Here is a 17,944-nt window from a genome sequence, read left to right on the forward strand (position 1 = left end):
ACTGACCCTCTGACAGTGCAGCACTCCCTCAGTACTGACCCTCTGACAGTGCGGCACTCCCTCAGTACTGACCCTCTGACAGTGCGGCACTCCCTCAGTACTGACCCTCTGACAGTGCGGCGCTCCCTCAGTACTGACCCTCTGACAGTGCGGCACTCCCTCAGTACTGACACTCTGACAGTGCGGCACTCCCTCAGTACTGACCCTCTGACAGTGCGGCACTCCCTCAGTACTGACCCTCTCACAGTGCAGCTCTCCCTCAGTACTGACCCTCTGACAGTGCGGCACTCCCTCAGTACTGACCCTCTGACAGTGCAGCACTCCCTCAGTACTGACCGTCTGACAGTGCGGCACTCCCTCAGTACTGACCCTCTGACAGTGCGGCTCTCCCTCAGTACTGACCCTCTGACAGTGCGGCACTCCCTCAGTACTGACCCTCTGACAGTGCAGCACTCCCTCAGTACTGACCCTCTGACAGTGCGGCGCTCCCTCAGTACTGACCCTCTGACAGTGCAGCGCTCCCTCAGTACTGACCCTCTGACAGTGCAGCACTCCCTCAGTACTGACCCTCTGACAGTGCGGCACTCCCTCAGTACTGACCCTCTGACAGTGCGGCACTCCCTCAGTACTGACCCTCTGACAGTGCGGCACTCCCTCAGTACTGACCCTCTGACAATGCGGCACTCCCTCAGTACTGACCCTCTGACAGTGCAGCACTCCCTCAGTACTGACCCTCTGACAGTGCAGCACTCCCTCAGTACTGACCCTCTGACAGTGCAGCACTCCCTCAGTATTGACCCTCTGACAGTGCGGCACTCCCTCAGTACTGACCCTCTGACAGTGCGGCACTCCCTCAGTACTGACCCTCTGACAATGCAGCACTCCCTCAGTACTGACTCTCTGACAGTGCGGCACTCCCTCAGTACTGACCCTCTGACAGTGCAGCACTCCCTCAGTACTGACCCTCTGACAGTGCGGCACTCCCTCAGTACTGACCCTCTGACAGTGCGGCACTCCCTCAGTTCTGACCCTCTGACAGTGCAGCACTCCCTCAGTACTGACCCTCTGACAGTGCAGCACTCCCTCAGTACTGACCCTCTGACAGTGCAGCACTCCCTCAGTACTGACCCTCTGACAGTGCAGCACTCCCTCAGTACTGACCCTCTGACAGTGCGGCGCTCCCTCAGTACTCACCCTCTGACAGTGCGGCACTCCCTCAGTACTCACCCTCTGACAGTGCGGCACTCCCTCAGTTCTGACCCTCTGACAGTGCAGCACTCCCTCAGTACTGACCCTCTGACAGTGCAGCACTCCCTCAGTACTGACCCTCTGACAGTGCGGCACTCCCTCAGTACTGACCCTCTGACAGTGCGGCACTCCCTCAGTACTGACCCTCTGACAGTGCGGCGCTCCCTCAGTACTGACCCTCTGACAGTGCGGCACTCCCTCAGTACTGACACTCTGACAGTGCGGCACTCCCTCAGTACTGACCCTCTGACAGTGCGGCACTCCCTCAGTACTGACCCTCTCACAGTGCAGCTCTCCCTCAGTACTGACCCTCTGACAGTGCGGCACTCCCTCAGTACTGACCCTCTGACAGTGCAGCACTCCCTCAGTACTGACCGTCTGACAGTGCGGCACTCCCTCAGTACTGACCCTCTGACAGTGCGGCTCTCCCTCAGTACTGACCCTCTGACAGTGCGGCACTCCCTCAGTACTGACCCTCTGACAGTGCAGCACTCCCTCAGTACTGACCCTCTGACAGTGCAGCACTCCCTCAGTACTGACCCTCTGACAGTGCGGCACTCCCTCAGTACTGACCCTCTGACAGTGCGGCACTCCCTCAGTACTGACCCTCTGACAGTGCGGCACTCCCTCAGTACTGACCCTCTGACAGTGCGGCACTCCCTCAGTACTGACCCTCTGACAGTGCAGCACTCCCTCAGTACTGACCCTCTGACAGTGCGGCACTCCCTCAGTACTGACCCTCCGACAGTGCGGCACTCCCTCAGTACTGACCCTCTGACAGTGCATCACTCCCTCAGTACTGACCCTCCGACAGTGCGGCACTCCCTCAGTACTGACCCTCTGACAGTGCGGCACTCCCTCAGTACTGACCCTCTGACAGTGCGGCACTCCCTCAGTACTGACCCTCCGACAGTGCAGCACTCCCTCAGTACTGACCCTCGAACAGTGCAGCACTCCCTCAGTACTGACACTCTGACAGTGCAGCACTCCCTCAGTACTGACCCTCTGACAGTGCAGCGCTCCCTCAGTACTGACCCTCTGACAGTGCGGCACTCCCTCAGTACTGACCCTCTGACAGTGCGGCGCTCCCTCAGTACTGACCCTCTGACAGTGCGGCACACCCTCAGTACTGACCCTCTGACAGTGCAGCACTCCCTCAGTACTGACCCTCTGACAGTGCGGCACTCCCTCAGTACTGACCCTCTGACAGTGCAGCACTCCCTCAGTACTGACCCTCTGGCAGTGCGGCACACCCTCAGTACTGACCCTCTGACAGTGCAGCACTCCCTCAGTACTGACCCTCTGACAGTGCGGCACTCCCTCAGTACTGACCCTCTGACAGTGCAGCACTCCCTCAGTACTGACCCTCTGACAGTGCGGCACTCCCTCAGTACTGACCCTCTGACAGTGCAGCGCTCCCTCAGTACTGACCCTCTGACAGTGCGGCGCTCCCTCAGTACTGACCCTCTGACAGTGCGGCACTCCCTCAGTGCTGACCCTCTGACAGTGCGGCACTCCCTCAGTACTGACCCTCTGACAGTGCGGCACTCCCTCAGTACTGACCCTCTGACAGTGAAGCACTCCCTCAGTACTGACTCTCTGACAGTGCAGCACTCCCTCAGTACTGACCCTCTAACAGTGCAGCGCTCCCTCAGTACTGACCCTCTGACAGTGCAGCACTCCCTCAGTACTGACCCTCTGACAGTGCAGCACTCCCTCAGTACTGACCCTCTGACAGTGCAGCACTCCCTCAGTACTGACCCTCTGACAGTGCGGCACTCCCTCAGTACTGACCCTGTGACAGTGCAGCACTCCCTCAGTACTGACCCTCTGACAGTGCAACACTCCCTCAGTACTGACCCTCTGACAGTGCGGCACTCCCTCAGTACTGACCCTCTGACAGTGCGGCACTCCCTCAGTACTGATCCTCTGACAGTGCAGCACTCCCTCAGTACTGACCCTCTGACAGTGCGGCACTCCCTCAGTACTGACCCTCTGACAGTGCGGCACTCCCTCAGTACTGACCCTCTGACGGTGCAGCACTCCCTCAGTACTGACCCTCTGACAGTGCAGCACTCCCTCAGTACTGACCCTCTGACTGTGCAGCACTCCCTCAGTACTGTGCAGCACTCCCTCAGTACTGACCCTCTGACAGTGCGGCACTCCCCCAGTACTGACCCTCTGACAGTGCAGCACTCCCTCAGTACTGACTCTCTGACAGTGCGGCACACCCTCAGTACTGACCCTCTGACAGTGCGGCACTCCTTCAGTTCTGACCCTCTGACGGTGCAGCACTCCCTCAGTACTCACCTTGTGATAGTGCGGCACTCCCTCAGTACTCACCTTGTGATAGTGCGGCACTCTGTCAGTACTGGCCCTCTGACAGTGCAGCACTCCCTCAGTACTCACCTTGTGATAGTGCGGCACTCCCTCAGTACTCACCTTGTGATAGTGCGGCACTCTGTCAGTACTGGCCCTCTGACAGTGCAGCACTCCCTCAGTACTGACCCTCTGACAGTGCAGCACTCCCTCAGTACTGACCCTCTGACAGTGCAGCACTCCCTCAGTACTGACCCTCTGACAGTGCGGCACTCCCTCAGTTCTGACCCTCTGACAGTGCAGCACTCCCTCAGTACTGACCCTCTGACAGTGCAGCACTCCCTCAGTACTGACACTCTGACAGTGCGGCACTCCCTCAGTACTGACCCTCTGACAGTGCGGCACTCCCTCAGTACTGACCCTCTGACAGTGCAGCACTCCCTCAGTACTGACCCTCTGACAATGCAGCACTCCCTCAGTACTGACCCTCCGACAGTGCGGAGCTCCCTCAGTACTGACCCTCTGACAGTGCGGCACTCCCTCAGTACTGACCCTCTGACAATGCAGCACTCCCTCAGTACTGACCCTCTGACAGTGCAGCACTCCCTCAGTACTGACCCTCTGACAGTGCAGCACTCCCTCAGTACTGACCATCTGACAGTGCAGCACTCCCTCAGTACTGACCCTCTGACAGTGCGGCACTCCCTCAGTACTGACCCTCCGACAGTGCGGAGCTCCCTCAGTACTGACCCTCTGACAGTGCGGCACTCCCTCAGTACTGACCCTCTGACAGTGCAGCACTCCCTCAGTACTGACTCTCTGACAGTGCAGCACTCCCTCAGTACTGACCCTCTGACAGTGCAGCACTCCCTCAGTACTGACCCTCCGACAGTGCAGCACTCCCTCAGTACTGACCCTCTGACAGTGCGGCACTCCCTCAGTACTGACCCTCTGACAGTGCAGCACTCCCTCAGTACTGACCCTCTGACAGTGCGGCACTCCCTCAGTACTGACCCTCTGACAGTGCGGCACTCCCTCAGTACTGACCCTCTGACAGTGCAGCACTCCCTCAGTACTGACCCTCTGACAGTGCAGCACTCCCTCAGTATTGACCCTCTGACAGTGCAGCACTCCCTCAGTACTGACCCTCCGACAGTGCGGAGCTCCCTCAGTACTGACCCTCTGACAGTGCGGCACTCCCTCAGTACTGACCCTCTGACAATGCAGCACTCCCTCAGTACTGACCCTCTGACAGTGCAGCACTCCCTCAGTACTGACCCTCTGACAGTGCAGCACTCCCTCAGTATTGACCCTCTGACAGTGCGGCACTCCCTCAGTACTGACCCTCTGACAGTGCGGCACTCCCTCAGTACTGACCCTCTGACAATGCAGCACTCCCTCAGTACTGACTCTCTGACAGTGCGGCACTCCCTCAGTACTGACCCTCTGACAGTGCAGCACTCCCTCAGTACTGACCCTCTGACAGTGCGGCACTCCCTCAGTACTGACCCTCTGACAGTGCGGCACTCCCTCAGTTCTGACCCTCTGACAGTGCAGCACTCCCTCAGTACTTACCCTCTGACAGTGCAGCACTCCCTCAGTACTGACCCTCTGACAGTGCAGCACTCCCTCAGTACTGACCCTCTGACAGTGCAGCACTCCCTCAGTACTGACCCTCTGACAGTGCGGCGCTCCCTCAGTACTCACCCTCTGACAGTGCGGCACTCCCTCAGTACTCACCCTCTGACAGTGCGGCACTCCCTCAGTTCTGACCCTCTGACAGTGCAGCACTCCCTCAGTACTGACCCTCTGACAGTGCAGCACTCCCTCAGTACTGACCCTCTGACAGTGCAGCACTCCCTCAGTACTGACCCTCTGACAGTGCAGCACTCCCTCAGTACTGACCCTCTGACAGTGCGGCGCTCCCTCAGTACTCACCCTCTGACAGTGCGGCACTCCCTCAGTACTCACCCTCTGACAGTGCAGCACTCCCTCAGTACTGACCCTCTGACAGTGCGGCACTCCCTCAGTACTGACCCTCTGACAGTGCAGCACTCCCTCAGTACTGACCCTCTGACAGTGCGGCGCTCCCTCAGTACTGACCCTCTGACAGTGCAGCGCTCCCTCAGTACTGACCCTCTGACAGTGCAGCACTCCCTCAGTACTGACCCTCTGACAGTGCGGCACTCCCTCAGTACTGACCCTCTGACAGTGCGGCACTCCCTCAGTACTGACCCTCTGACAGTGCGGCACTCCCTCAGTACTGACCCTCTGACAATGCGGCACTCCCTCTGTACTGACCCTCTGACAGTGCAGCACTCCCTCAGTACTGACCCTCTGACAGTGCAGCACTCCCTCAGTACTGACCCTCTGACAGTGCAGCACTCCCTCAGTATTGACCCTCTGACAGTGCGGCACTCCCTCAGTACTGACCCTCTGACAGTGCGGCACTCCCTCAGTACTGACCCTCTGACAATGCAGCACTCCCTCAGTACTGACTCTCTGACAGTGCGGCACTCCCTCAGTACTGACCCTCTGACAGTGCAGCACTCCCTCAGTACTGACCCTCTGACAGTGCGGCACTCCCTCAGTACTGACCCTCTGACAGTGCGGCACTCCCTCAGTTCTGACCCTCTGACAGTGCAGCACTCCCTCAGTACTGACCCTCTGACAGTGCAGCACTCCCTCAGTACTGACCCTCTGACAGTGCAGCACTCCCTCAGTACTGACCCTCTGACAGTGCAGCACTCCCTCAGTACTGACCCTCTGACAGTGCGGCGCTCCCTCAGTACTCACCCTCTGACAGTGCGGCACTCCCTCAGTACTCACCCTCTGACAGTGCGGCACTCCCTCAGTTCTGACCCTCTGACAGTGCAGCACTCCCTCAGTACTGACCCTCTGACAGTGCAGCACTCCCTCAGTACTGACCCTCTGACAGTGCAGCACTCCCTCAGTACTGACCCTCTGACAGTGCAGCACTCCCTCAGTACTGACCCTCTGACAGTGCGGCGCTCCCTCAGTACTCACCCTCTGACAGTGCGGCACTCCCTCAGTACTCACCCTCTGACAGTGCAGCACTCCCTCAGTACTGACCCTCTGACAGTGCGGCACTCCCTCAGTACTGACCCTCTGACAGTGCAGCACTCCCTCAGTACTGACCCTCTGACAGTGCGGCGCTCCCTCAGTACTGACCCTCTGACAGTGCAGCGCTCCCTCAGTACTGACCCTCTGACAGTGCAGCACTCCCTCAGTACTGACCCTCTGACAGTGCGGCACTCCCTCAGTACTGACCCTCTGACAGTGCGGCACTCCCTCAGTACTGACCCTCTGACAGTGCGGCACTCCCTCAGTACTGACCCTCTGACAGTGCAGCACTCCCTCAGTACTCACCCTCTGACAGTGCGGCACTCCCTCAGTACTGACCCTCTGACAGTGCAGCACTCCCCCAGTACTGACCCTCTGACAGTGCGGCACTCCCTCAGTACTGACCCTCTGACAGTGCAGCACTCCCTCAGTACTGACCCTCTGACAGTGCGGCACTCCCTCAGTACTGACCCTCTGACAGTGCGTCACTCCCTCAGTACTGACCCTCTGACAGTGCGACACTCCCTCAGTACTGACCCTCTGACAGTGCAGCACTCCCTCAGTACTGACCCTCTGACAGTGCGACACTCCCTCAGTACTGACCCTCTGAGAGTGCAGGACTCCCTCAGTACTCACCCTCTGACAGTGCAGCACTCCCTCAGTACTCACCCTCTGACAGTGCAGCACTCCCTCAGTACTCAGTATTACTCAGTCAGAGGGTCAGTATTACTCAGTAATAGTTATAGGGGACTCTATAGTCAGGGGAACAGATAGGCGCTTCTGTGGACGTGAAAGAGACTCCAGGATGGTATGTTGCCTCCCTGGTGCCAGGGTCCAGGATGTCTCCGAAAGGGTAGAGGGAATCCTGAAGGGGGAGGGCAAACAGGTAGAGGTCGTTGTACATATTGGTACTAACGACATAGGCAGGAAGAGGCATGAGGTCCTGCAGCAGGAGTTCAGGGAGCTAGGCAGAAAGTTAAAAGACAGGACCTCGTGGGTTGTAATCTCGGGATTACTCCCTGTGCCACGTGCCAGTGAGGCTAGAAATAGGAAGATAGAGCAGACAAACACGTGGCTAAACAGCTGGTGTAGGAGGGAGGGTTTCGGTTATCTGGACCACTGGGAGCTCTTCCGGGGCAGGTGTGACCTGTATAAAATGGACGGGTTGCATCTAAACCGGAGAGGCATAAATATCCTGGCCGCGAGATTTGCTAGTGTCACACGGGAGGGTTTAAACTAGTATGGCAGGGGGGTGGGCACGGGAGCAATAGGTCAGAAGGTGAGAGCGTTGAGGGAGAACTAGGGAATATGGACAGTGTGGCTCTGAGGCAGAGCAGACGGGGAGAAGTTGCTGAACACAGCGGGTCTGGTGGCCTGAAGTGCATATGTTTTAATGCAAGGAGCATTACGGGTAAGGCAGATGAACTTAGAGCTTGGATTACTACTTGGAACTATGATGTTGTTGCCATTACAGAGACCTGGTTGAGGGAAGGGCAGGATTGGCAGCTAAACGTTCCAGGTTTTAGATGTTTCAGGCGGGATAGAGGGGGATGTAAAAGGGGAGGCGGAGTTGCGCTACTTGTTCAGGAGAGTATCACAGCTATACAGCGAGAGGACACCTCAGAGGGCAGTGAGGCTATATGGGTAGAGATCAGGAATAAGAAGGGTGCAGTCACAATGTTGGGGGTATACTACAGGCCTCCCAACAGCCAGCGGGAGATAGAGGAGCAGATAGGTAGACAGATTTTGGAAAAGAGTAAAAACAACAGGGTTGTGGTGATGGGAGACTTCAACTTCCCCAATATTGACTGGGACTCACTTAGTGCCAGGGGCTTAGACGGGGCAGAGTTTGTAAGGAGCATCCAGGAGGGCTTCTTAAAACAATATGTAAACAGTCCAACTAGGGAAGAGGCGGTACTGGACCTGGTATTGGGGAATGAGCCCGGCCAGGTGGTAGATGTTTCAGTAGGGGAGCATTTCGGTAACAGTGACCACAATTCAGTAAGTTTTAAAGTACTGGTGGACAAGGATAAGAGTGGTCCGAGGATGAATGTGCTAAATTGGGGGAAGGCTAATTATAACAATATTAGGCGGGAACTGAAGAGCATAGATTGGGGGCGGATGTTTGAGGGCAAATCAACATCTGACATGTGGGAGGCTTTCAAGTGTCAGTTGATAGGAATACAGGACAGGCATGTTCCTGTGAGGAAGAAAGACAAATACGGCAATTTTCGGGAACCTTGGATGACGAATGATATTGTAGGCCTCGTCAAAAAGAAAAAGGAGGCATTTGTCAGGGCTAAAAGGCTGGGAACAGACGAAGCCTGTGTGGCATATAAGGAAAGTAGGAAGGAACTTAAGCAGGGAGTCAGGAGGGCTAGAAGGGGTCATGAAAAGTCATTGGCAAATAGGGTTAAGGAAAATCCCAAGGCTTTTTACACTTACATAAAAAGCAAGAGGGTAGCCAGGGAAAGGGTTGGCCCACTGAAGGATAGGCAAGGGAATCTATGTGTGGAGCCAGAGGAAATGGGCGAGGTACTAAATGAATACTTTGCATCAGTATTCACCAAAGAGAAGGAATTGGTAGATGTTGAGTCTGGAGAAGGGGGTGTAGATAGCCTGGGTCACATTGTGATCCAAAAAGACGAGGTGTTGGGTGTCTTAAAAAATATTAAGGTAGATAAGTTCCCAGGGCCGGATGGGATCTACCCCAGAATACTGAAGGAGGCTGGAGAGGAAATTGCTGAGGCCTTGACAGAAATCTTTGGATCCTCGCTGTCTTCAGGGGATGTCCCGGAGGACTGGAGAATAGCCAATGTTGTTCCTCTGTTTAAGAAGGGTGGCAGGGATAATCCCGGGAACTACAGGCCGGTGAGCCTTACTTCAGTGGTAGGGAAATTACTGGAGAGAATTCTTCGAGACAGGATCTACTCCCATTTGGAAGCAAATGGACGTATTAGTGAGAGGCAGCACGGTTTTGTGAAGGGGAGGTCGTGTCTCACTAACTTGATAGAGTTTTTCGAGGAGGTCACTAAGATGATTGATGCAGGTAGGGCAGTAGATGTTGTCTATATGGACTTCAGTAAGGCCTTTGACAAGGTCCCTCATGGTAGACTAGTACAAAAGGTGAAGTCACACGGGATCAGGGGTGAACTGGCAAGGTGGATACAGAACTGGCTAGGCCATAGAAGGCAGAGGGTAGCAATGGAGGGATGCTTTTCTAATTGGAGGGCTGTGACCAGTGGTGTTCCACAGGGATCAGTGCTGGGACCTTTGCTCTTTGTAGTATATATAAATGATTTGGAGGAAAATGTAACTGGTCTGATTAGTAAGTTTGCAGACGACACAAAGGTTGGTGGAATTGCGGATAGCGATGAGGACTGTCTGAGGATACAGCAGGATTTAGATTGTCTGGAGACTTGGGCGGAGAGATGGCAGATGGAGTTTAACCTGGACAAATGTGAGGTCATGCATTTTGGAAGGGCTAATGCAGGTAGGGAATATACAGTGAATGGTAGAACCCTCAAGAGTATTGAAAGTCAAAGAGATCTAGGAGTACAGGTCCACAGATCACTGAAAGGGGCTACACAGGTGGAGAAGGTAGTCAAGAAGGCATACGGCATGCTTGCCTTCATTGGCCGGGGCATTGAGTATAAGAATTGGCAAGTCATGTTGCAGCTGTATAGAACCTTAGTTAGGCCACACTTGGAGTATAGTGTTCAATTCTGGTCGCCACACTACCAGAAGGATGTGGAGGCTTTAGAGAGGGTGCAGAAGAGATTTACCAGAATGTTGCCTGGTATGGAGGGCATAAGCTATGAGGAGCGATTGAATAAACTCGGTTTGTTCTCACTGGAACGAAGGAGGTTGAGGGGCGACCTGATAGAGGTATACAAAATTATGAGGGGCATAGACAGAGTGGATAGTCAGAGGCTTTTCCCCAGGGTAGAGGGGTCAATTACTAGGGGGCATAGGTTTAAGGTGAGAGGGGCAAAGTTTAGAGTAGATGTACGAGGCAAGTTTTTTACGCAGAGGGTAGTGGGTGCCTGGAACTCACTACCGGAGGAGGTAGTGGAGGCAGGGACGATAGGGACATTTAAGGGGCATCTTGACAAATATATGAATAGGATGGGAATAGAGGGATACGGACCCCGGGAGTGTAGAAGATTGTAGTTTAGTCGGGCAGTATGGTCGGCACGGGCTTGGAGGGCCGAAGGGCCTGTTCCTGTGCTGTACATTTCTTTGTTCTTGTTCTTTGTACTCACCCTCTGACAGTGCGGCACTCCCTCAGTACTGACCCTCTGACAGTGCGGCACTCCTCAGTACTGACCCTCTGACAGTGCGGCAATCCCTCAGTACTGACCCTCTGACAGTGCGGCACTCCCTCAGTACTGACCCTCTGACAGTGCGGCACTCCCTCAGTACTGACCCTCTGACAGTGCGGCGCTCCCTCAGTACTGACCCTCCGACAGTGCGGCACTCCCTCGGTACTAACCCTCTGACAGTGCGGCACTCCCTCAGTACTGACCCTCTGACAGTGCGGCGCTCCCTCAGTACTGACCCTCCGACAGTGCGGCACTCCCTCGGTACTGACCCTCTGACAGTGCAGCACTCCCTCAGTACTGACCCTCTGACAGTGCGGCACTCCCTCAGTACTGACCCTCTGACAGTGCGGCGCTCCCTCAGTACTGACCCTCCGACAGTGCGGCACTCCCTCGGTACTGACCCTCTGACAGTGCAGCACTCCCTCAGTACTGACCCTCTGACAGTGCAGCACTCCCTCAGTACTGACCCTCTGACAGAGCGGCACTCCCTCAGTACTGACCCTCTGACAGTGCGTCACTCCCTCAGTACTGACCCTCTGACAGAGCAGCACTCCCTCAGTACTGACCCTCTGACAGTGCGGCACTCCCTCAGTACTGACCCTCTGACAGTGCGGCACTCCCTCAGTACTGACCCTCTGACAGTGCAGCACTCCCTCAGTACAGACCCTCTGACAGTGCAGCACTCCCTCAGTACTGACCCTCTGACAGTGCGGCACTCCCTCAGTACAGACCCTATCTTTGAACATGATTTTGAATGTTAAATTATCTTTTGATGTTGAATATTGTTTGGAGTGAATGTCTGTGATAGCCTCCTGTCCCTTTTGGAAAGGTGCTTGGGGACTTCTGCATTGACCCAGACGCCTCCATTCTCAACCTAACACAGCCGGACATCGGACAGCATACAGGTGAGGATTGTGGACTGGGTGTAGGGGAGAAAAGATAAGATGGACAGAGAGGTCACGGTTCCCGCAGGAGCAGGAAGTGACACAGACAGCGGTGTGAGATACAGGGTGACATAATGAGGGATCCTGAGAATAGGAGAGGCGAGGACATGCAGAGTGACAGAGAGCGAGAGTTACCAACCCCACCTACCCACGTTCTCCCCGTATCCCTCAATCCACCACCTACCCACCTTCTCCCCGTATCCCTCAATCCCCCACCTACCCGCCTTCTCCCCGTATCCCTCAATCCCCCACCTACCCGCCTTCTCCCCGTATCCCTCAATCCCCACCTACCCACCTTCTCCCCGTATCCCTCAATCCCCCACCTACCCACCTTCTCCCCGTATCCCTCAATCCCCACCTACCCACCTTCTCCCCGTATCCCTCAATCCCCCACCTACCCACCTTCTCCCCGTATCCCTCAATCCCCACCTACCCACCTTCTCCCCGTATCCCTCAATCCCCCACCTACCCACCTTCTCCCCGTATCCCTCAATCCCCACCTACCCACCTTCTCCCCGTATCCCTCAATCCCCCACCTACCCACCTTCTACCCGTATCCCTCAATCCCCCACCTACCCGCCTTCTCCCCGTATCCCTCAATCCCCACCTACCCACCTTCTCCCCGTATCCCTCAATCCCCACCTACCCACCTTCTCCCCGTATCCCTCAATCCCCACCTACCCGCCTTCTCCCCGTATCCCTCAATCCCCCATCTACCCACCTTCTCCCCGTATCCCTCAATCCCCCATCTACCCACCTTCGCCCCGTATCCCTCAATCCCCCACCTACCCACCTTCTCCCCATATCCCTCAATCCCCCACCTACCCACCTTCTCCCCGTATCCCTCAATCCCCACCTACCCACCTTCTCCCCGTCTCCCTCAATCCCCACATACCCACCTTCTCCCCGTATCCCTCAATCCCCACCTACCCACCTTCTCCCCGTATCCCTCAATCCCCAGCCTACCCACCTTCTCCCCGAGTCCCTCAATCCCCCACCTACCCACCTTCTCCCCGTATCCCTCAATCCCCCACCTACCCGCCTTCTCCCCGTATCCCACAATCCCCACCTACCCACCTTCTCCCCGTATCCCTCAATCCCCACCTACCCGCCTTCTCCCCGTATCCCTCAATCCCCCATCTACCCACCTTCTCCCCGTATCCCTCAATCCCCCATCTACCCACCTTCGCCCCGTATCCCTCAATCCCCCACCTACCCACCTTCTCCCCATATCCCTCAATCCCCCACCTACCCACCTTCTCCCCGTATCCCTCAATCCCCACCTAGCCACCTTCTCCCCGTCTCCCTCAATCCCCAGCCTACCCACCTTCTCCCCGTATCCCTCAATCCCCAGCCTACCCACCTTCTCCCCGAGTCCCTCAATCCCCCACCTACCCACCTTCTCCCCGTATCCCTCAATCCCCACCTACCCACCTGCTCCCCGTATCCCTCAATCCCCACCTACACACCTTCTCCCCGTATCCCTCAATCCCCACCGACCCACCTTCTCGCCTTATCCCTCAATCCCCACCTACCCACCTTCTCCCCGTATCCCTCTATCCCCCACCTACCCAACTTCTCCCCGTATCCCTCAATCGCCACCTACCCACCTTCTCCCCGTATCCCTCAATCCCCCACCTACCCACCTTCTCCCCGTATCCCTCAATCCCCCACCTACCCACCTTCTCCCCGTATCTCTCAATCACCCACCTACCCACCTTCGCCCCGTATCCCTCAATCCCCACCTACCCACCTTCTCCCCGTATCCCTCAATCCCCACCTACCCACCTTCTCCCCGTACCCTCAATCCCACACCTACCCACCTTCTCCCCGTATCCCTCAATCCCCCACCTACCCACCTTCTCCCCGTATCCCTCAATCCCCACCTACCCACCTTCTCCCCGTATCCCTCAATCCCACACCTACCCACCTTCTCCCCGTATCCCTCAATCCCCACCTACCCACCTTCTCCCCATATCCCTCAATCCCACACCTACCCACCTTCTCCCCGTATCCCTCAATCCCCCACCTACCCACCTTCTCCCCGTATCCCTCAATCCCCCACCTACCCAGCTTCTCCCCGTATCACTCAATCCCCCACCTACCCACCTTCACCCCGTATCCCTCAATCCCCACCTACCCACCTTCTCCCCGTATCCCTGAATCCCCCACCTACCCAACTTCTCCCCGTATCACTCAATCCCCCACCTACCCACCTTCACCCCGTATCCCTCAATCCCCACCTACCCACCTTCTCCCCGTATCCCCCAATCCCCACCTACCCACCTTCTCCCCGTATCCCTCAATCCCCACCTACCCACCTTCTCCACGTACCCCTCAATCCCCCACCTACCCACCTTCTCCCCGTATCTCTCAAACCCCCACCTACCCACCTTCTCCCGTTATCCCTCACTCCCCCACCTACCCACCTTCTCCCAGTATCCCTCAATCCACCACCTACCCACCTTCTCCCAGTATCCCTCAATCCCCCACCTACCCACCTTCTCCCAGTATCCCTCAATCCACCAACTACCCAACTTCTCCCCGTATCCCTCAATCCCCCACCTACCCACCTTCTCCCCGTATCCCTCAATCGCCACCTACCCACCTTCTCCCCGTATCCCTCAATCGCCACCTACCCACCTTCTCCCCGTATCCCTCAATCCCCACCTACCCACCTTCTCCCTGTGTCCCTCAATCCCCCACCTACCCACCTTCTCCCCGTATACCTCAATCCCCCACCTACCCGCCTTCTCCCTGTCTCCCTCAATCCCCACCTACCCACATTCTCCCCGTATCACTCAATCAACCACCTACCCACCTTCTCCCCATATCCCTCAATCCCCCACCTACCCACCTTCTCCCCGTATCCCTTAATCCCCCACCTACCCACCTACCCACCTTCTCCCCATATCCCTCAATCCCCCACCTACCCACCTTCTCCCCATATCCCTCAATCCACCACCTACCGACCTTCTCCCCATCTCCCTCAATCCCCCACCTACCCACCTTCTCCCCGTATCCCTCAATCCCCCACCTACCCACCTTCTCCCCGTATCCCTCAATCCACCACCTACCCACCTTCTCCCCATCTCCCTTAATCCCCACCTACCCACCTTCTCCACGTACCCCTCAATTCCCACCTACCCACCTTCTCCCCGTATCCCTCACTCCCCCACCAACCCACCTTCTCCCCGTATCCCTCAATCTCCCACCTACCCACCTTCTCCCCGTCTCCCTCAATCCCCCACCTCCCCACCTTCTCCCCGTATCCCTCAATCCCCCACCTACCCACCTTCTCCCCGTATCCCTCAAACCCCCACCTACCCACCTTCTCCCCGTATTCCTCAATCCCCACCTACCCACCTTCTCCCCGTATCCCTCAATCTCCACCTACCCACATTCTCCCCGTATCCCTCAATCCCCCACCTACCCAACTTCGCACCGTATCCCTCAATCTCCACCTACCCACATTCTCCCCGTCTCCCTCAATCCTCCACCTACACACCTTCTCCCCTTATCCCTCAATCCCCACATACACACCTTCTCCCCGTGTCCCTCAATCCTCCACCTACCCACCTTCTCCCCGTATCCCTCAATCTCCCACCTACCCACCTTCTCCCGGTCTCCCTCAATCCCCCACCTACCCACCTTCTCCCCGTATCCCTCAATCTCCACCTACCCACCTTCTCCCCGTCTCCCTCAATCCACCACCTACCCACCTTCTCCCCGTATCCCTCAATCCCCCACCTACCCACCTTCTCCCCGTATCCCTCAATCCTCCACCTACCCACCTTCTCCCCGTATCCCTCAATCTCCAACCTACCCACCTTCTCCCGGTCTCCCTCAATCCCCCACCTACCCACCTTCTCCCCGTATCCCTCAATCTCCACCTACCCACCTTCTCCCCGTATCACTCAATCCCCACCTACCCACCTTCTCCCCGTATCCCTCAATCCCCACCTACCCACCTTCTCCCCGTATCCCTCAATCCCCACCTACCCACCTTCTCCCCGTATCCCTCAATCCCCCACCTACCCACAATCTCCCCGTATCCCTCAATCCCCCACCTACCCACCTTCTCCCCGTATCACTCAATCCCCCATCTACCCACCTTCTCCCCGTTTCCCTCAATCCCCCACCTACCCACCTTCTCCCCGTATTCCTCAATCCCCCACCAACCGACCTTCTCCCCGTATCCCTCAATCCCCACCTACCCACCTTCTCCCCGTATCCCTCAATCCCCCACCTACCCACAATCTCCCCGTATCCCTCAATCCCCCACCTACCCACCTTCTCCCCGTATCACTCAATCCCCCATCTACCCACCTTCTCCCCGTTTCCCTCAATCCCCCACCTACCCACCTTCTCCCCGTATTCCTCAATCCCCCACCAACCCACCTACTCCCCGTATCCCTCAATCCCTCACCTGCCCACCTTCTTCCCGTATCCCTCAATCCGTCACCTACCCACCTTCACCCCGTATCACTCAATCCCCCACCTACCCACCTTCTCCCCGTATCCCTCTATCCCCCACCTACCCACCTTCTCCCCATCTCCCTCAATCCCCAGCCTACCCACCTTCTCCCCGTATCCCTCAATCCCCAGCCTACCCACCTTCTCCCCGTGTCCCTCAATCCCCACCTACACACCTTCTCCCCGTATCCCTCAATCCCCCACCTACCCACCTTCTCCCCGTATCCCTCAATCCCCACCTACCCACATTCTCCCCGTATCCCTCAATCCCCCACCTACCCACCTTCTCCCCGTATCCCTCAATCCCCCACCTACCCACCTTCTCCCCGTATCCCTCAATCCCCCACCTACCCACCTTCTCCCCGTATCCCTCAATCCCCACCTACCCACCTTCTCCCCGCATCCCTCAATCCCCCACCTACCCACCTTCTCCCCATCTCCCTCAATTCCCAGCCTACCCACCTTCTCCCCGTATCCCTCAACCCCCAGCCTACCCACCTTCTCCCCGTATCCCTCAATCCCCCACCTACCCACCTTCTCCCCATCTCCCTCAATCCCCAGCCTACCCACCTTCTCCCCGTATCCCTCAATCCCCCACCTACCCACCTTCTCCCCATCTCCCTCAATCCCCAGCCTACCCACCTTCTCCCCGTATCCCTCAATCCCCCACCTACCCACCTTCTCCCCGTATCCCTCAATCCCCCACCTACCCACCTTCTCCCCGTATCCCTCAATCCCCCACCTACCCACCTTCTCCCCGTATCCCTCAATCCACCACCTACCGACCTTCTCCCCATCTCCCTTAATCCCCACCTACCCACCTTCTCCCCGTATCCCTCAATTCCCCGCCTACCCACCTTCTCCCCATATCCCTCAATCCCCCACCTACCCACCTTCTCCCCGTATCCCTCAATCCCCCACCTACCCACCTTCTCCCCGTATCCCTCAATCCCCCACCTCTCCACCTTCTCCCCGTATCCCTCAATCCCCACCTACCCACCTTCTCCCCGTATCCCTCAATCCCCACCGACACACATTCTCCCCGTATCCCTCAATCCCCACCTACCCACCTTCTCCCTGTGTCCCTCAATCCCCACCTACACACCTTCTCCCCTTATCCCTCAATCCCCACATACACACCTTCTCCCCGTGTCCCTCAATCCTCCACCTACCCACCTTCTCCCCGTATCCCTCAATCCCCACCTACCCACCTTCTGCCCGTATCCCTCAATCTCCCACCTACCCACCTTCTCCCGGTCTCCCTCAATCCCCCACCTAACCACCTTCTCCCCGTATCCCTCAATCTCCACCTACCCACCTTCTCCCCGTCAACTCAATCCACCACCTACCCACCTTCTCCCCGTATCCCTCAATCCCCCACCTACCCACCTTCTCCCCGTATCCCTCAATCCCCCACCTCCCCACCTTCTCCCCGTATCCCTCAATCCCCACCTACCCACCTTCTCCCCGTATCCCTCAATCCCCACCTACACACCTTCTCCCCGTATCCCTCAATCCCCCACCTACCCACCTTCTCCCCGTATCCCT

The 17,944-nt window shown here is 57.0% G+C and overlaps 1 protein-coding gene across 1 annotated transcript in view; it reads left to right on the forward strand.

Annotated features, from left to right (window-relative positions):
* The window catches only part of LOC140399548 (protein tweety homolog 1-A-like), a 104,781-nt gene that overhangs the window by 6,038 nt on the left and 80,799 nt on the right, over nt 1–17,944 (forward strand). The window contains exon 2 of the mRNA XM_072489091.1: nt 11,806–11,881. The gene's annotated coding sequence lies outside the window, so the exon portion shown is untranslated. The remainder of the gene's footprint in view (nt 1–11,805; nt 11,882–17,944) is intronic.

The sequence above is a fragment of the Scyliorhinus torazame genome, chromosome 23, assembly GCF_047496885.1.
Source record: "Scyliorhinus torazame isolate Kashiwa2021f chromosome 23, sScyTor2.1, whole genome shotgun sequence".
In the NCBI taxonomy this organism is placed as follows: Eukaryota; Metazoa; Chordata; class Chondrichthyes; order Carcharhiniformes; family Scyliorhinidae; genus Scyliorhinus; species Scyliorhinus torazame.